Here is a 20,905-nt window from a genome sequence, read left to right as displayed (position 1 = left end):
CCACCCCTTCACAGTAACCAGGACTATCCCAGTTAGCCAACTCCAGCTGCCAAAACACAGAAGCACAGATGTGCGGCTGAGGAGCTGGCCAGTGGGAAAAGCGTTTGCCACCAAAGCGTCATGACCAAAGCATCTCCAGAATCCACATAAAGTCAGCAATGACAGTATAATGCTGCCATCTCTGCTGAGATGGGAGGTGGGGTCAGAAGCTCCCCCGGAGCTCTTGGGGAAGCTAACAGGGTAAGCTCAGTGGCAAACTACAGGACACCCTGTCTCAAACAAGGTGGAAAGTGAAGATCCACATGACCTCCTTATGTGCACTCTGGCGTGTGCACATTTTCATACAGACACACACAGAGATGAAAATATAGACAATGACTTAAGGCAAAAGGCATTTATTTTCTTACCACGCTAAACCAGCAGTTCTCAACCTGTGGGTCTCAACCTCTTGGGGTTTGAACAACCCGTTCGCAGGGGTCCCCTAAGACCATCAGAAAATGCAGATGTTTACATTATGATTCATAACAGTAGCAAAATTACAGTTATGAAGTAGCAACAAAAATAATTTGCTGCTTGGCGTCAGCACAACCTAAGGAACTGTATTAAGGGGTCACAGCATTGGGAAGGTTGAGAACTCAGCTCTATAATGATGTCGGCAAGTCCTAGGCTCTACCGTGATCTGGCATCTGCTGAAGGCTCTTCTGTGGCTTCTAGAAGGTCGCCTTCTTCCTGTTTAATCACAGAGCCTCTTTGCACTCACAGTGAGAATGGAGGATGAGGATGTCCAACATTGAGTTCTCAGGGATCTCTGTTTTTGTTTGTTTCAGCTTCGCTAAGTTCAACAATAAATACAACCCAAGCCATAAGGTCCATCTTCTCTTTTTAAGACAGGGTCTCATTAGCAGCTCAGGCTGGCGTTGGTCCTCCTGCTTCTAACTCCTGGGTGCTGGGTTGTAGTTGGATTTTCTTGTTGGACTTTCTTTGGACTGTCAGCCCCCAAGTTATGACATGGAGACTTATTACTAATTGTGAATGTTTGACCTTAGCTTAGGCTTGTCCCAGCTAGCTCTTATAACTTAATAACCTGTTTCTATTAATCTACGTTTTGCCACGTGACTCATTTTCTTTCCTCCATAATGTATGTCTGCCTCCCTCCCTGTCTCGCTGGTGTCTCCCACCTCTTTTCTTCCCAGAGTTCCTCTCTCTCCCCAGAAGTCCTGCCTATTCGCTTCTGCCTAGCTATCATTCAACTCTTTATCAAACCAATCAGAATATGCCTTAGGGAGAGACCCATCTTTACATGGTACAAAAGGATTATCTTGCCAGGCAGTGGTGGTGCATGCCTTTAATCCCAGCATTCAGGAAGCAGAGGCAGGAGAATCTCTGTGAGTTTGAGGCCAGCCTGGTCTACAAAGTGAGTTCCAGGACAGCCAGAGTTAAACAGTGAAAACCCTGTTTTGAAAAAAAGAAAGAAAGAAAGAAGGAAAGAAAGAAAGGAAGGAAGGAAGGAAGGAAGGAAGGAATAAAGAAAGAGAGAGAGAGAGAGAGAGAGAGAGAGAGAGAGAGAAAGAAAGAAAGAAAGAAAGAAAGAAAGAAAGAGAAAAGAAAAAAAAGATTATCCCACAACACTGGGTTTATGCCACCCCCGTGGCTTGGTATCTCTTCATTAAAGGGAATGGCATCCCTATGACATCATGCATCTTTATAATCCCATCTCTAATTGTTCACATTTGGGGTTTGAGCCTCAGCCATGAGTTTTCAGAGGACATGGGTATTCAGGCCGGAACACCCTGTGTTGGTTATTAATGTGTTTGTCACCCATTTTGCCTCCCTGATTAGAATCTAGTCTCTCTGACTCTGTTTTGGCCACAGTAGCAGCCTCAGCACCGAGGAAGTTAACTGGCGTGGAGGATGCTGGATGTCTGTGGAGTGAGCGGAGGAAAGGAGGGCACGGAGGCAGTTGTGTTAGACAAGCCTCACCGGGTCCCGCGTCAGGCAAGTGGGACAGACACACAGCGGTTGAGGACTATCAGTATCATTGTTGCCGTTGCTTAATTTAAATCCATTTTAACTGATTCATGAAACATCCAAACTGTACATCTTTAAGGAAACCTTTTGACATTTGGGTACATGCACATTGTGTAACATTCAGTTTGTTGGCACAGAAGATGGAATCCAGTCCCTGGAGTGTGGCAGGCAAGCCGCAGAGCTCACCCCTGGCAACTGCTGAAAGCAGGTCCAAACTACCCTGCCTGTACCCTCGAACATCTGTCATGTCTTTTAACAATTATTTTAATTTTGTTTTTATTTATCATTAGTGTGTCTGTGACATGTATGGGAGAGTATGGACATTCATGTACCACAGCGTGTATGAGGAGGTCAGAGGACAGACAACTTGAAGGAGCTGGTTCTCTCCTTCCACCACGTGAGTACCAGGGATCAAACTCGGAGTTAAGCTTGGCCAGGAGGGCCTTTATCTGCTGAGTCACCTAATCAGCCCACATTGCCATTTCTTTTTCTTTTTCTTTTCTTTTCTTTTCTTTTCTTTTCTTTTGTTACTGTTTTTGTTTTTCAAGGTAGAATTTCTCTGTAGCTTTGAAACCTGTCCTGGAACTCGCTCTGTAGACCAGGCTGGCCACGAACTCAGAGATCCGTCTGCCTCTACCTCCCGAGTGCTGGGATTAAAGGCGTGCGCCACCACTGTCTGCCACAGTCGTTTCTTTACGGTGGAAGACACTTACATCTCTTCCAGTTTTATCATGGGTACTTGCCATATCACCCACAGTCTGTGTCTTTAAACACATTTCAAAAACAGGAGCAATTGGAGGTTTGGGTTTTGTTCGTTTACTGCAGAGACTGATCCTGGAGCTTTGTAGTCAAGCACCCCACAGAATCACACCTTCTAACCCCCAAACAGACTTTCTTTTTGTGTTTTTATGTACATTGGTGTTTTGCCTGCATGTAAGTTCACATGAGAGCATTGTATATCCTGGAACTGGAGTTATAGACAGTTGTGAGCTGCCATGTGGGTGCTGGGAATTGAACCTGGGTCCTCTAGAAGAGCAGCCAGTGCTCCTAATCGCTGAGCCATCTCTCCAGCATCCCCCCCCCAACAGTAGACTTTTAATGTGCATTTTGCTGTGTGTTTTAGAGCATATTTGGTGTTAGATTTCTCATTGCTTCCCCTAAGGAAAATGGGGTACAAAACAGGCTCACAGGATGCTCCCTCAAATAAGGGGGGAATGTATGTTTCTTCCTTTCTCTCTCCACATCCTGGAACTAAAAGTATCAAAGTTAAGGACTTGCTTCTAGTCTCACTTTCCGACTGAGTTGCCTATGCCCTGGTGTCTCCCCTTCTTCCCTTTCTCAACTACCATCAGAAGCCAATTTACCACTGGAAAACGAAATCACATGCTGTTCTTGATTCTAACACAAGAGGGCAGTATAACCAACACATTTAGTTAACCTGGTTTGTGGCATACCTTGGCAGGACCTGCCAAAAGGTACCCACTTTGCTTTTATTTATCAATACCCACATCTAGCTTCACGTGGCCTCTGAGTAGTCAAAAGAACTGATGTCCTCATGCTTCTATGGCAAGAGCTTCACCTACTGAGATGTCTCCCCATGCCCCTTTTCTCCCTTTTTCTGTGCTATCGACAATCAAATTCAGGCTGTGCTATGCTAAGCAAGCCCTCTGCCACTGAGCTATATACCCCTAGCCCCAAACCATCGCTGGTATAATGGATAATAAGTTAGGGTATAGTCATTCTGTGGGAGTCTATCCAGCCATTTGCCTGCTAATGTTCATCCACTCTCCAGTTCCCCTTCCTATTACAGTGAGAATTAAGTAATTAAAATGAATTGCTACAATTGGGTAAATCTCATAAGTGTAATGTTAAACTAAAAATGCAAACTTAAAGTCATCTGGAAAGATGGCTCCCTAGTAATCACCTGGGATTGCTCTTAGAGATGACACCATTGCCCTCTTCTGACTTACTCAGGTACTGCACCCACAGGCACAAACACAAATCAACCAATCAATAAATAAAATATTTTAAAATATAAAACAATCAAATAGTTAAACACTTAAACACACACACTTCACCAGGCATAGTGGTACATGCCTTTAAACCCAGCACTTGGAAAGCAGAAATAATCTCTGTGAGTTTGCCACCAGCCAAGGCAATATGACAATACCTTGTTTCAAAAACAACAAGCCAGGTGGTGGTGGAGCACACCTTTAATCCCAGCACTCAGGAGACAGAGAAAGACTGATCTCTGTGAGTTCAAGTCCAGCCTGGTCTACAAGAGCTAGTTCCAGGACAGGCTCCAAAACTACAGAGAAACCCTGTCTTGAAAAACCAAACCAAATAAAAACACAAACAAATAAATAAATACACACACTCAAAAGACTGCATGCCTTTTTAATTTCATTTCTATTAAGTTCACAAGCAAGCTTGATTCACTGGTGCTGATTGAACTGGTGGTGCTGGCTTCTCTCAGGGCAAAGGCAGGGTCCGAGAGGAAGCATCAGGAGGGTTCCCAGGGGCAGAAAGATATTCACCTTCATGTGCTAGGCTCTCAGTGCACAGGTGTGTTCACTTTGCTAAAATTCAGAGTGAGGCCTGGAGAGGTGGCTCAGCACTAAGAACACTTGTTGCTCTTGCAGAAGACCTAGATTTGATTCTTAGCAGCCTCATGATAGCTTCCAACCATCTAAAATTCCAGCTCCAGGGGATTTGACGCCCTCTCCTGAACTCTTTAGGCAGCAGGCACAGAAGTGGTGCACAGACAACAGACAGACAAGACACCTACACACATAAAATGAAATAACACCAACTCACAGAGCTATATACAGGACTTATGGCCTTTCATGGGACATTTGGTACCACCTATTTGGTAACCAAGGGCAGATGGGCCACTTCTGCCCCATTTCTAAACAGCACTGACAAATCCTCCAGGCTGTGCCGTCTCTGTGCGCCTTTCCTGACCACATTTCTCCTTCCCCGAAGTGCACCCTCTCCCCCAGCCTGATGAATTACTCCTATAATAAATACTTCATAATTTTATGATGTCTATATGCCCATCCTAACAAGACGTGGTATTGTTTTGTGTGTTTGTACAGCTTATTTAAATGAAATCAGATATCATGTGCTCTTGGACTTTTTATATCACATTTATGAGTCTGCTAGGTTGCTGCCTGCAGCTGCAGCTCATTCAGCTCCCTGGCTCTTCGCCATCTCACAATGAACGCAGCAATGAACGCACCGTATCCAGCCATTTGCCTGCTAATGCTCATCCACTCTCCCGTTTCCCTTCCTATTACAGTGTCCCTCCTCTCAACATTTTCCACATGCTTCCATGTGTGCATGAGCAAGAATTTCCTCAGGCACACACAGAAAGGCAGACAACTGAGAGCTGTTGGGGTTCTGCATCACTGCTGGGGGTGCCAGATGCAGCTTGAGCATGCCTTATACAAAATGTTTGGGGTTACTAATGTGTTGACCGGAATATTTGCAGGCTGGGGACAGCTCAGTTGTTAGAGTACTTTCCCAGCATTCGTAAAGCCCTGATTTGATCTCTGACACCACATACTCTATATGTGGTGATATACACCTGTGATTCCAGCACTCAAGAGGTGCAAGCATGTCTGGGCGGTGGTGGCGCACGCCTTTAATCCCAGCACTGGGGAGGCAGAGGCAGTCAGGTCTCTGAGTTCTAGGCCAGCCTGGTCTACAAATTATATTCCAGGACAGCCAGGGAGGGCTACACAGAGAAACCCTGTCTCGAAAAACAAAACAACAAACAACAGCCAAAAACAAAAACAAGTGGTGGAAGCAAAAAGTTCAAGGCTGGCTTGAAATATTTAAGGCCATGTCCAAAATAATAAATAAAGACACTGAAAAGGCTTTGAGATGGCTCTGTGGGTAAAGCCCTTGCCGTGCAAATACGAAGACTTGAGTTCAGATCACATCACCCATAGAAAAGCCAGGGATGCACAGGGCTGGAGAGATAGTTAAAAGCACCAGCTAGTCATCCAGAGGACCCAGGTTCAATTCCCGGCACCCATATGGCAGCTCACAACTGTCTGCAACCCCAGTTGCAGAGAATCCATTGCCCTCTTCTGGCTTTTGTGGGCCCCAGACATGTTGTACCCGTGTATACCACACACGCACACACACGCACACGCACACACAGGATCAGAGAGAGAGAGAGAGACCTTGAGGATGAGACTGGATTTTAAAAGTTGACTCATGTCATGAATATTAGATATGGGCATGTTTACAGCTTGCTTACAGAACCTGAAGTAGATTCTATACGAGGTGTGTTATGGCCACAACCTGTCAAATGAGGCCAGGTATGGAATTTACTGCCCACAGCATCATTTAAAATTTGGTTTTGAAGCATTTCATAGTTTTGGTTCAATCTGTCCTATGAAATTGCTCTCCAAATCTCAGTTCCATACCACACCAGCGCTTGTCAGACTTGATTTCTTTATATTTTGGAGACAGGGCCTCACTGTGTAGTCCTGATTAGCCTGGTACTTGTTAGACAGACTGACCTTGAACTCAGAGATCTACCTGCCTCTGCTGAGATTAAAGACATTTATATAAGGACACGCCCAGCCCTTATAGTCAGATTTTTTTCAATTCTTGCTAGTCTCCTGGCTGTTTCTCTGTAGACCAAGCTGGCCTTGAACTCAGAGATTCTCCTGCCTCAGCCTCCCTAGTGCTGAGATTAAAGGCATGTGCCGCCACTGGCCAGCATATTTATGGAAGATTTTATGAGTTCCCAAACACTGACTTTCATTGATTACATGTTGCCAAAAATCTTCCTATCTCTGACTTATTTAATAATGTCATTTGTTTAAGAAAAGATTTTAAAGATTGATATAATATATATATATATATTAAAGTTATATGTAGGTGTGTGTCTGTATTGGAATAAGCACAGGTGACCTTGGAGGCCAGAGGTGTTAGATCCCCTAGATCTGGAGTCAGACGGTTATAAGCCACTTGCTGTGGGTGCTGGGAGACATAACCAGCTCCTCTGCAAGAACAGCGAGTGCTTTTAACTGCTGAGCCATCTCTCCATCCCCTTAACAAAAGATTTTAAATTGAATCTGTCTATTTCTTTGATGGTAGGACTTATTTAAGAACTCCATAGGAAACTAAGGTAAGTCAGCAGTTAAGGGCTTGCCCTGCAAGCATAGAACCTGAGCTTGATGCCTCAGAAGCCATGTAAAAAAGTTGGGCATGGTGGTACTCCTGTAATCTCAGCATTTGGCAGGCAGAGACAGGCAGATCCCTGGGCTAGGCAGTCTAGTCGACTTGGCAGCTCCAGATGGATGTGAGAACCTATCCCCCCAAAACAAGGTAAACTATAGCCGAGGAATGGCAGGTATCCTCTGGTTTCTGCATGCATACGTATACATGTATATGTTTACCCCCACAGGTATACCTGCACACACATGAACATACAATACACACAAACACACATAGATATATACACACAATATAAAAAACTTTTCAGAGTTATGCTCGGCAGTAGACCCTATGCTGTGTTCACTGCCCACCAACACACACACACACACACACACACACACACACACACACACACACACACACATTTTGCCAACCAAATCAAAACAGTATTTGCTTCCATTTCTTTCCTTGAAGTTTTTTTTTTCAAATATAGGTCTTTAGTTTTCTTTCTTTTCCTTTCTTCTTCTTTTTTTTCTTTCTTTTTCAAGAAAGGGTTTCTCTGTGTATCAGCTGTCCTCAAACTTGCACTGGAGGCAAGCCTGGTCTCAGACTCACAGAGATCAATAGTCTCTGCCTCCCAAGTGCTGGGATTAAAGGCATGTGCCACCACCCCCAGTTCCTAGTGTGCGTTCTATGCTGCAATAAGAACCGTGACCAAAAGCAGGCTGGGAAGGAAAGGATTTATTCAGCTCACACGTCCCTGTCACAGCTGATCACTGGGGGAACAGAGCAGGAACAAAGCAGGAGCCACGGAGGATTGCTCAGCCTGATTCCTTACATACCCCAGGACCACTCGCCCAGGGGTGGCACTGCCCACAGTGCATTGGATCCTCCCCCATCAATCATTAACCATTAAAGTGCCCCCACAGACTTGCCCACAGTTCAGTCTGATAGACAAAATCCCTGTATTGATCGTCCCTCTTCTTAGGGGATTCTAGTTTATGTTAAGTTGAAAAAAAATTGCCAACAATTAACTTTTTGTCAACTTGACAAATACACCACTACAAATCATAACCTGTTTTTCTTACCTTATGTTAATATTAGAAATACAACTTTAAAAGCACCATAATCTTGGGACTGGAGAGATGGCTCAGCGGTTAAGAGCACTGGCTGGACTTCCAGAGGTCCTGAGTTCAATTCCCAGCAACCACATGGTGACTCACCACCATCTATAGTAAAATGTAGTGCCCTCTTCTGGTGTGCAGGCAGAACACTGTATATACAATAAATAAATCTTTTTTTTAAAAAAGTACTACAGTCTTTTAAAACTCCAGTGGCCCAAAAGTTCATTTATTTTCTTCCAGTCTGAGGTAGTGCACACTTTTAATTCCAGCACTTGGGAGGCAGAGGCAGGTGAATCTCTGTGAGTTGTAGGCCAGACTGGTCTACAAAACTAAGTCAGGGATACACAAAGAAACCCTTCTCCAAAAAAAAAAAGGGTTTTTTATTATTTTCTTTAAAATACTGAAGTCTCTTAACTCTGGGCTCCTGCAAATCAAAAACAAGCTAAACACTTTCTTACTCCAACAGAGAAGAACCAGAGCATAGTTAAAAATCAGATCAAAGCAAAACCAAAATTCAACAGTATAAACATCCAGTGTCCAACATCTGGGACTCATTGGTTATCTTCTGGGCTCTGCAATGTCCACCATCTGTCATAGGCTCAAGAGAGCCTATTGCACACCTGCTACCATCCGTGGTGGGTACCAGAGTCCTGAAGCCTCCAGCGTGCGGGGTCTCTACTCTAAGTGAGGTTGCACCTTCACCAACGGTTTCCTGGCTTCTCTGCAGGAGAGACTCCAACGCTGCCACATGGTACCAAGCCTCAGCTTCTCTCCATGACCCCTTAACCTTCAGGTTACTTCAACCGAGGCTACACTTTCACCACTGGCTTCCCCTGGGCTCTCACAGTGACAAATCTCCATGGCTCACCCCTTATGCCTCAAAATCGTTTACTATGTAAACTCTTACACAGTATAAAGTATGGCCATCAGTTTGACCCCGGCCTTGGCCGTCCTGAACCATAGCTTCAGTGTGCTGACCCTGAGAAAATACTCCCAGAGGACTTCACCTCCTAGAGGACGGCGGGCTGACTTCTCAGTTCCAACTAACCAGCCATTGTCCCAGTAAACAAAGGTTTTGCTTCAGTGACGCTGGTCTCTTGTTAATCACAGCTGATTTTGCGGTCCCAGCTAACCAAAGCCACATATTATTATTATTATTATTTTGATATAGCACACAAAGACCCTAATAGAATATTTGTTTCTGAAACTTTACAAGCCAGGTCTCCATAATCTGCAATTCTTTCCACACTCATGTCTTCCAAGCCCCCACAGAACAGTCTATTAAATCTTTGAGAGCACTCAGTGGTTTTTCCAGAGCAGGATTCCAGATACGTCCACAATCCGCCCCAAAACCATTTGGTCAGGTCTGTCACAGCAGTGGTCCATTTTCTGCTATTAAAAAGCCCAGTGTATTTCCAAAATATGCACCCAATTAGAATAAGTAAACACAATCAATCCCCAAAACAGGTTTTTGCACAAATCACTAAGATAAGGATCTCATTTATCTAGCTTCATCCTGGATTTCCTGGGTGGAATTTGAGCATAAAGTTAAAAGTCCTTGTAAGAGACGGAAGGGAAGAGAAAAAGACGCATAGAGGTGTGGTGGTTGGAAAGGAAACGGGCCCCCATAGGGAGAGGCACTATTAGGAGGTGTGGCTTTGATGGTCTTGTTGGAGGAAGTGTGTTACTGTGGAGGTGGCCTTTGAGAAACTTCCGCCTATGCTCAAGCTATGCCCATGACACAGTTCACTTCCTGTTGCCTACAGATCAGATGTAGAACGCTCAGTTCCTTCTCCAGCACCATGTCTGTCTGTACATCACCATGTCCTGCCATAACGCTAATGGACTAAACCTCTGAGAATGTAAGCCATCCCATTGAAATGTTTTCCTTCATAAGAGTTGCTGTGGTCATGGTGTCTCTGCATAGCAGCAGAAACTCTAAGACAAGAGGGATGGAGAAACCCATCTGAAGACAGGAGATACCAGAGTGATGGAGTAACAAGTTAAGGACCCCTGGCAGCCACTACAAACTCAGAGAAAGAAAGACATGTCCTTCCCTTCTTTGGAGGGAATGAAACCCTGGTGACACTTCATTTAAATCCTCCATCCCTCAAACTATGAGAGAATAAAATTCTATTGCTTAAAGCCACTAAATTTGTGACAATGTTCAAACATAGCCCTGGGAAATTATTCCAGGTAGCTGGGTGGGATGGTACAGATCTGGAACCCTAGAACTCAAGAGGCAGAGGCAGGAGGATCAAGGGTTCAAGTCTAACATGGAATGTTAAAACTGTGTATAAAGAAACAAAAAAGGAAATGAATAGAAAGAAGACGATGGCAGAAAAGAAGGAAGAGAGAGAGAAAGGAGAGAAGAAAGGCGGGTGCCTGGATTTAAAAGCTGTGACTAGGGAGCCCAATCTAGAAGGCTGGAGAAGACAAAGAGGGCGGTGGGATGAAGCTGTTCAAATCCTCTGCCGAGAGCGGCCATTCCTCCTGCGGGTGAGTAGAGTCGTCACTCCAGGTGCGGGAGCTAAAGAGGTGAATGAGTGACAGAGCCAAGCTGCGGCCAGCTTCGCTCTCAATGTCCTCAAAGGAAGGAACAAATCTACCAAGCACCTCCAGATGTCTTATCCATGAGAGGAGGAGGAGGGAGGCCAGGGAGGCCAGGGAGGCCTGGGAACACAGGGCAGCAAAGAATCAGAGGCATCAGGCTGCCTTGGGGTGAGCTCTTGGTAGTGCAGTGTTCTTCTGGAAGCAAAAACGGGGGGTGGGGGGGGAAGGTTGGGGGAAAATAAAGACAGAGGAACCAGGCTGGGCGGTGGTGGTGCATGCCTTTAATCCCCGCACTCAGGAGGCAGAGGCAGGTGGATTTCTGTGAGTTTCTGTGAGTTCGAGGCCAGCCTGGTCTACAGAGTGAATTCCAGGACAGCCGGGGCTATACAGAGAAACCCTGTCTCAAAAAAAAGGACCAAAGAGCTGGAGGGTGCATGGTTTCCTGGTGGCCCCAAGGGAAGCCTACTAATCTCCAAGAGAAGGGCTAACCAGAATGTGGCTACATGCAAGGTCAAGGGGCAACAGGGCAAGAGTAGGTGCCAGCAGGCTACAGGACAGTTCCGGGAGACGGCAGTGGGAGGGTTCCCGTGTCTTTGGGTGTCTTTGATCTCTGAGCCACTTTGGCCGGAGAAAGAGCCATGGGTACCAACGGGGTCGTGTCTGTTTAAACAAAATTAAACACTGGCAGTGAATCATTAACTCGTGGAAGAAACAAACAGGGGTATAAACCACATCTCCCACATCAAGGGCCTACGGCCATGAGACTGGGAAGGACGCTTATCAGTAGTGGCAGCTACTCACCCTTCTCTGAGCCAGAGCGCAGAGCTGTTGAGCACCTTCTACAGTGGCATCTCAGTGCCAGGGTCTGTGGAAACAGAGCACACAGCAGGTTAGAATCTACCCTGTGCTCAGAGCTCTCATTGTGAGTACCCAGATGCAAGTCGCAGCCCATCCAGTATGTCACATAATATAATCCTCAGGATGACCCTCTGATGTAAGGCAAGGATCAACTGCACTTTCCTGGCAAAGAAATTCAAGATCAGAGAGGGCGAGCAACTTGCCTTGGTCACACGGCTTGTCAGTCACGGAGGGAAAAAGCAGGCGTTTCTTTGATCTCTGAGGCACTTTGAACCTGTGACTTTCCCCTTAGCAAAGGGAGAGAATTTGTTAGAGAAGGTGCATAGGAACATACCAGCAGGGAAGGACGCTGGCTCTCCCAAATAACAAACAGTGTCAGCAAAGCTCTGGAAGGCAAGGCGACAACTGTCTTTTTCAGGCATTTATTTTCTATTGCTTTTGAATTTTACATGTGTAACATGAGCTTGTGGGTGCAGTACCTAGGGAGGCCAGAAGGAGGTGTCAGATCCCCTGGAATTAGAATTGCTAGTGGTTGTAAGCTGCCTGCCGCGGGAACTGAACTCAGGCCCTCTGGAAGAGCCGTCTCTCCAGCCCTCACTGGCTTTCCTGGGACCCCATAGCCTCCTGACACCACTTCTCACTGAGCGTTCTTTATATTCATCCTTCTACTTGGGGGTTAAGAGCAAGGGTTCTAGCGTCAGATCTGGGTGCAGTCCTGGCTTCACCTCCATGTCGCTCTGTAACTTCAGTGGAGCCCACTTCCCCTTCTTCTCTAACTATAAAGTGGGAATACTACATGCCTCGGGTAGAGATCAAAGGAGGGAACCTGTGCCAAGCGTTTGGCCTAGTGCCTGGCACACAATAAATACTCAATAAGCACAAACTGTTATCATCTCACACGGAGGAAACTGCCTCCTCAGCCTTCCCGGCCCCCACACAAATTTGCATGCATCTCCCGCTCCGATTCCCTCAGTTGGGGAACCGACTATAGCAAGGCAGGGAGGCGGGGTCACTGCATGCACACAGTGTCAGGTGCAGCTGGACACGTTGAAAGCAGAGCGAAGACGCTGAGCAAACTGGTCAGAGGTTTCTATGACTGAAATCTCAACTGCAGGGTCTTATGATCACAAAACTGGTTCGCCAACCTTTACAGATCTTTCCATCGGGAGTCTCTGGGGCACCCGGAGGACCGTCTTGCAGAGGAAATAGTAGAATGAAAATGGGGGAAGAGTGCCTGCTGCAATTGAGGGAGCTGCTGTGTGTTTGAGAGGGGTGCAGGGGGTGCAAAAAAAGGCTAGAAGGATAGTCTGGGGTCCAATCAAGGAAAAAATGGACTGTTGGACTTTTATTTTGTCATACACTCAAGAGTTGGTCATTCATTTAGCAAATATTTATTGTGTGCCAACTGTATCTGAGGCAGTTTGCCAGGGATTAGCTACGGAAGCAAAAGGCACAGTCCTTGTCCTCAGGAAAAGTGGCCTCGGATGGGGAAAGACAGCAGGTCAGAAGCGGCTCAAGGGGCTAGAACCTGAACTCAGGCACCTGTCCACTCTGGGGTGGGGAGCCAGGGACCGTTAGGGGAGTCGACTCCCGGAACCGTTGTTGCCTTAGCACCCCGTCCCACGTTTCCTAAGCAGGAGCAATCAGCCAGGATCAGCCCTTGCACTCCTGGTCAGTCCCCCAAGTACCAGAAAAAGGCTGTTAAATCCAATCTAGACCATCAGCAGACGCCTTCCCGCGGGCCGTGGTGACGTCAATTAAGTCTGCCCAATGACAGTCAATCAATGTCTTGGGCGGGCCCCAAGAGGATAGTAGCCTTTTTCCTGGGCACCCAGGGCAACGTGGGAGACTTGCTCCAAAGAGAGGCGACTCCGGTAGTAAAATGACGTCACAGAGGTAAGGACCGCGCAAGAGTGAGAGAAGTGGTACCTGAGAGTACCCTTTGAGACCCTCAACCCTGCAGGGTTTTTTTTGTTTGTCTGTTTCATTTTTTTTGTTTCTTGAGACAGGGTTTCTTTATGTAGCCCTGGCTGTCCTGAAGCTCATTTTGTCGACCAGGCAGGCTTTGAACTCAGAGATCTACCTGCCTCTGCCTCCCGAGTACTGGAAAGGGGTGTGACACCACGGCCTGACTGAACCTTGGGCTTTTATACCAACCATTAACCCCCTCCCTCTTTTTTGGAGGGGAAGCAATCTAAATTGGATTTCTGTCACCATAAATGAACAGGTTTCAATATGTTCTGCCTCTTTCCTAGACTTCTCATACTTCAATTTTGATATACACATATATGTATATTCATGCACATTAAAATACTTACACATGCAATTATTTTCTTTTTGCACAAAAAATTAAAAACAATACTCATTACCCTGCGTTGCTTTCTTAAAAATATATGTGCGTGTGTGTGTGTGTGTGTGTACACAGGAGCCTGAGAAGGTCAGAAGATGCATTGAGTCCCCTGAAACTGGAGTTAAGGACTGTCATGAGGTAGCAAGTGGATGCTAGAAACTAAGGTTGAGGATAACAATGAACTCCTGATCCTATTGTCTCCACCTCCTGAGTGCTGGGATTACAGGCGTGCTGCACCATGCCTGGTTTACGAGGTGCTAGGCAAGTTACTCCTATCAACTGAGCTACAAACGCCAGCCTCTAGACTTTTGCCACATTGACTCACTTAGCTACTTATTTTGACTTTTTTTTTTTTTTTTTTTTTTTTTTTGTTTTTTCGAGACAGGGTTTCTCTGCAGCTTTAGAGCCTGTCCTGGAGCTAGCCCTTGTAGACCAGGCTGGTCTCGAACTCACAGAGATCCGCCTGCCTCTGCCTCCCGAGTGCTGGGATTAAAGGCGTGCACCACCACCGCCCGGCTTGACTTTTTTTTTTTTAAGACAATCTTACTTTGTAGCCCTAGTTGGCTGGAACTAACTATGTAGACCAGGCTATCCTCAAACACAGAGATATGCCTGCTTCTGCCTCTCAAGTGCTGGGATTAAAGTTATACACTGGGTTTATTTTTAAATTTCTAGTTGCTTTTTAAAAAAATTATTTGATGTGTATGAGTGTTTTGCCTAGATCTATGTTTGTGTACCGCCTGCATGCAGTGCCTTTGGAGGCCAGAGGAGGGCTTCAGATGTCCTGGAACTGCAGTTACAGACAGTTGTGAGCAGCCCTGTGGCCTGTGGGTGCTGGGAATTGAACCTGAGTCCTCTGCAAGAGTAGCCAGTTTTGTTTGTTTGTTTGTTTGTTTTACCTCCGTGCCACCTACCCAGCCCTCTGGTTGCTTTGCTAACTTTATAAAAATGTATTATAGTGAATTCAGTTGGAGGTTCATATCCTCTTCTTGGTAGTATATTGTAAAAAAAAAAAAAAGTCTGTCCATATTTTCTTTGTGGTTGAGGGAAATAGCCACACAGTTATATTATGACATCTTTAAATTTGTCACTGCAGAGCAGAGGTCAGCTCTGTCCTCCAGGTTGTCAGTGAGCTCATTTCAGAGAAGGCTTTGATTAGTTCTGCTGTGTCACGGTCACTGTTGAGCCAACTGATCTGGTTAAAGGACTGAAGTACTCTAAGTGGTCACATGTCACTCATACGTCCCCCACCCCCACACATCCAGGGTTTTCCTATGTAACCCTGACTGGCCTCGAACTTACAGATATCAGCCACCTCTGCCTCCCAAATGCTAGTATTAAAGGCATGAGCCACTACTCCCAACAACCTATAAACTTTCTAAGTCCTGTGTTTGACTGCTTTGTGTTTAGGCCAGGAAGGGGTGGAACAGGATGCTGAGCTGATAATTTGCGTTCGTCATACACTCCCCCGCATGCTGATGTTTTCTAGGCATGGTAAATGGAACACACATTTCCACACTATCCTCCAAATGCTCGTTGGGCAAAAGCAAGTAGGCAGCCTTTATTTCCTCTGGTTCCTTTTCCCTTTCTCTCCTAATAGAGGTTAACCCACATAAAAGCAGCCTGGCTTGCCTCTCTTCAAAGGTCTAATGACCCCCTCATCCACCATCAGCCTTTCTTGGCCAAGTGGGCCTGTGATTACACTTCCACTTCCGTTAAATACCTGTGCGTGCTGGCTGAGAACTGCTGCCCAGGGACACAGCTGTCCCTCCCACATAGTGTGGTGTTCACACTTAGCTCTAGAAATTGCTTCTTGCTCTATCAGCAGAGCCTGGACAAAACTTATTCCTTAAGACAGTCCGTATTTCTGTGTCTTTTGAACCAAAAATGACCTGCAGATATATTTAGCCCTGTAATAAGCCAAATCTCAAAAACTGATTGCAAAAGCTTTTCTTTTTTTCTTCTCTCTCTTTCTCTGTCTCAACTTCTTTTGAATAAATCAGAGGAGCTATGTGTCCTAAGCTTACATTCCCCAGAGCAACTAGGTGCTGGAGCAACCTTCTTAAAATGGCCAGGCGTTCATTCCCCAGGCCGCCACTCCCAAGGGAGTTTCTGTTTGAAGCCCCACCATCCTTTACCATGGCATTTGCTGGTTATTTTTGCTTACACCTGGCCTACTTCACTCACTCCCATTCCCTGCCTGGCCCCTGGAGCATTGTTTGAGTTTTGTGACTCCAGGTTGGGTGGCCATTGCAAATCAGGGGCAGGTTGAAGCAGGGTGTAAACCACCGATGAGTCGGGGCCTAGATTGGCCTTCTGCCTCAAGGCTTGGGGGAGACAGAGATTGATGGCATACATCAAAGGCAGAGGAGACACTTCTAAGGGGTTTGAAAGAACTGCCGCTACTTGTCTGTATAACTACCATTGTACCTTTCAAGAGAATTATATGATGTTTAAATACAATAAATGAAGTTTCCAGAAATAGATATAAATGCTGCAGAAGAATGCTAGCATAGCTTAAATTTGAATTGCCTAAAAGAAGTAGGATAAGATTCAAAGTCTTAAAACCATTTTGTAAAATAGTTAATGTGTACTTACATTTTATGGAAATCTTTTATTGACTTCTTTGTCTGTCTCATATAGTAATAAATGTTTGCAGAAGTAGGGAAGGCAAAAGAAAAAAGGCGGCAGAAAGGTAATTGAATACAGGGAATACCTAATACAACTGTAGATTTAATCTTTATTTTTTAAATAATTGAAAAAAATACAGGCAGTCCTGTGTGCCCACTGTGCAGTTTTTCCTAATGGTGACATCTTCTTCTATAACTATAGGCCAATCCCATTTGTCTTCTGGTGTCATGGCTTCATGTGGAAAACCTTATTGCTGTTCAATAAAGTTTATTGAATGAATGTTTGCATATAGAAAAGGAATGTTATCATTTGTTGATTTAGTGGATTACTCTCTTCATTTATTTTTATTCTTTTGAGAAGATAATAAATATATGCATAGGGAACAAAATTAGTCTTAGTCATTCAGGGAAATCCATTTATTTATTTATTTATTTATTTATTTATCCTTTTTCTTTTTTCTTTCTTTCTTTCTTTCTTTTTTTCTTTTCTTTTCTTTTTTTGGTTTGGTTGAGACAGGATTTCTCTGTGTGGCCCTGACTGTCCTTGAACTCACTTTGTGGACCATGTTGGCCTTGGACTCACTCTGCCTGCCTCTGCCTTCTGAGTGCTGGGATTAAAAGTGTGTGCCACCACACCTGGCTATTTATTTATTCTTAAAGATTTATTGGGTCTGGAAAAATGGCTTAGTGGCTAAAAGAGTGTACTACACTGCAGAGGACCCAAGTTCTCTTTCCATGTTGTGTGGACCACAACCGCCTGTACATTCAGTTCCAGGGAATCTCCAAGGGCATGTGACACACACACACACACACACACACACACACCTCACATCCCTCCAAGGGCATGTGACACATACACATACACAGAGAGAAAGATGTTTACTTAATTAAAAATAATGTCTTTTAAAATATTTGCTTATTTTTTAGGGGTATGTGTTTTGGCTACATGTACTTCTGTTCACCAAGTGCACATCTGATGCCCAAGGAAAGAAGAAGGTGTTGGATCCCTGGGAACTGGAGTTAGGGATGGTTACGAACCACCATATGGGCACTGGGAACTGAACCTGGATCCTCTTTGAGATGAATAAGTGCTCCTAACTGCTGAGTGAAACCTGGAACCCCCATTTATTTCTTATACCTCCTTCCAAACAAACATTCATGTATCTATTTTCCCCATCCACGGCCTTTTCTGTTATAGCATCTTTTCACTTAGAAATATATTTTGCAATTAAAACATATTCTATACATATATATTATACATACAAGGATGTGTACATATACATACTTTTTCTCACTTATGAGTATATTTAAATCATTCTATACAAGTCTTTCTTTAAAATTTTGAGTTAGCATACAAAATAATGAGTTTATGTAATTTTCATACTTGTATGTCATTGTACTTTAATTTTCGTTCTCATCCTCTGCTGCCTTGTCCCCAAATTTCTTTTTTTAAATAGTTGTTTAATATGTGTCCCCTTATGGAGTAAGTAGATGCACACTGTCTGTGATGGATGGATACTGAAAATGTTTTCAACAGCTCGATTACAGCTCACGCCTAGGTTTACCAGAAGTACCATGTATGACGGCCACGGGTCATATTGACAGGTAGTTCCAAACAACGTTTCTGAAAAGTAGAAATGCCTAAAGCTGTTTCCAAAAGGTGCCCTGGACTTCTTCCCCATGCCACATCACATCCCACTTTTGGAAAAAAAAAAAAAAAAAAAAAAAAAAAAAAAAAAAACAAGAGCCGGGCGATGGTGGCGCACGCCTTTAATCCCAGCACTCAGGAGGCAGAGGCAGGCGGATCTTGGTGAGTTTGAGGTCAGCCTGGTCTACAAGAGCTAGTTCCAGGACAGGCTCCAAAGCTACAGAGAAACCCTGTCTTCAAAAACAACAAACAAACAAACAAACAAACAAAGCCCTGTTTCTCTTTAAGGAGAGGGATGCAGAAGGCTGCGGGACCTTTCCCACATTGCCAGTGTTCCAGTGTTCTGTACAGCAACTCCCCAGCAGTAGCGTGTGTGGCACAGGTCTTGATGAGAGCCTCACCCTTTGCACCCTTGCCTTGGTGCACTGTCCTCCCCTTCAAGGGCTGCCAATTTCTCATTTAGTGCTGTGAGTCTTGAACGAGGAGATGTTGGAAGCATACCGAAAGAGTTGAGAATATTCTAGATTCTCTTGGTGCTGCTGGTGATGATCTCAACACACTCAGGGTTCGGTCAGTCCTGGTGAATCTCTGGCAGCACGGGGGCCTCTAGTCCTTCCATGGCCTCTGCCTGAGAAGGAAGGATCTTTCTCTCTCCCTTTTCTGCTTGCCAGATTTTGGGGAAACTTCATTACTTGGCAAATACCTCGGTTTCTAAGAAACATCAGCTTTTAGAGAGGCAGATCACATTATTTCTGTTTTGCTAGGATGTGTCTTATTGATCATCTCTTGAAGTAGAATTTAAACAATCAAAGTCAGCAGGTATGGTAGGCAGCACATACCTGCAATCCCAGTGCCGGGGCAGGAAGCCTGCTCTGAGGTCAGCTTGGGCTACATAGAGAGGCCCTGTTTGAGAAAACCAAATATGAAACAAAAGCCAGTTGCTTTTGTTTGTTCATTTTCGTTTTTGAAACAGGGTTTCTCTATGTAGACCAGGCTGGCCTCAAAATCACAGATCCTCCTGCTTCTGTCTCCTGGATGCTGGACTTAAAGGTATGTGTCACCACTGCCCGTCTAAGACCAGGTGGTCACAGAACAATTTGTGGGAGTTGGTGCTCTCTCTCTACCACATGGGTCCTGGGGAATAAACTCAGGTCACCAGACTTGGCAGCAAGTGCCTCTACCCCCAGAGCCACCCCCACTGGCCCTAAATGAGTTTCTTTTCTGACCCTTGTGTGTGCTGTCATTGTCACTCAAGTATTCATTTTGTGTTGTTGTTTGGTTTTTCGAGACAGGGTTTCTCTGTGTAGCACTAGCTGTCCTGGAACTCGCTCTGTAGACCAGGCTGGCCTCGAACTCAGAGATCCGCCTGCCTCTGCCTCCTGAGAGCTGGGATTAAAGGTGTGCTCCACCAATGCCCGGCTGTCACTGAAGTTTTTGAGAGAAGCATGGTTGTTCTTCTCCATATTCAGAATTTATTTTGGACTCATGAAGCCCAGTGTTCCTAGCAGCTGTTGTCAAGCTGCCTTCAGTGTCTGAAGAATGGGAGGAATATGTGTTGATGAGCTCATCCCTCAACCGCTTTCTCATTAGTTCATGCAACAAATATTTACAGAGTGCCTACTCTGGGCCAGACAGCTCCAGCCTAGATAAGACAATGGTCCTCGCCATTGTAGCTTTCCTTTCTGTGGCATGTATGCATGGAGAGACACAGAGGACAGACAAAATTAAATAACTGTATTATTTAGTATGTTGGGTGATAAATGCCATGGGGTTAGAAGAAGCAGATCAAGGGAGATTGGGAGTAGGGGAAATGCTGCGGTTTAATTAGAATAGTCAGAGTAGGTCTTTAGTGAGAGTATGGGATTCGAACCGAGACTTCAAAGAACACAAGATACTCAACATGGTATTTTATATGTGTATACTTGATGAAAATCATCAAGAGCTGATTTTATTTTATTTTTTTATTTTTTATTTTATTTTATTTTATTTTGGTTTTTCGAGACAGGGTTTCCCTGTAGTTTCTAGAGCCTGTCCTGGAGCTAGCTCTTGTAGACTAGGCTGGCCTCAAACTCAGAGATCCGCCTGCCTCTGCCTCCCGAGTGCTGGGATTAAAGGCGTGCGCCACCACCGCCCGGCTATCAAGAGCTGATTTTAAAAAGAGATTTATTTTAATGTGTATGGGTGTTTAGCCTGCATGTATATTTGTGCATACAACACATGCATGTAGTGTCCTTAGAACCAGAAGAGGGTGTTGGATTTCCCTACAGAGGGTGGTGAGCCGCCATGTGGGTGCTGGGAACCAAACTTGGGTCTTCTGTAAGAAAACAAGTGCTTTTAACCACTGAGCCATCTCCAGCACTATTGACTGAATTAAAAGATTTTGAAAATCCTCTCTCTCTCTCTCTCTCTCTCTCTCTCTCTCTCTCTTTCTCTCTCTGTGTGTGTGTGTGTGTGTGTGTGTGTAAAATGTATGCCCCATATGAACAGAAGAGAGGGTCAGATCCCCAGAAGCTGGAGTTACAGGCAATTGTGAACT

The sequence above is a fragment of the Arvicola amphibius genome, chromosome 1 (genome assembly GCF_903992535.2).
Source record: "Arvicola amphibius chromosome 1, mArvAmp1.2, whole genome shotgun sequence".
Lineage (NCBI taxonomy): Eukaryota > Metazoa > Chordata > Mammalia > Rodentia > Cricetidae > Arvicola > Arvicola amphibius.
The sequence above is the reverse complement of the archived record's forward strand: the minus strand, read 5'-3'. Positions refer to the sequence as shown.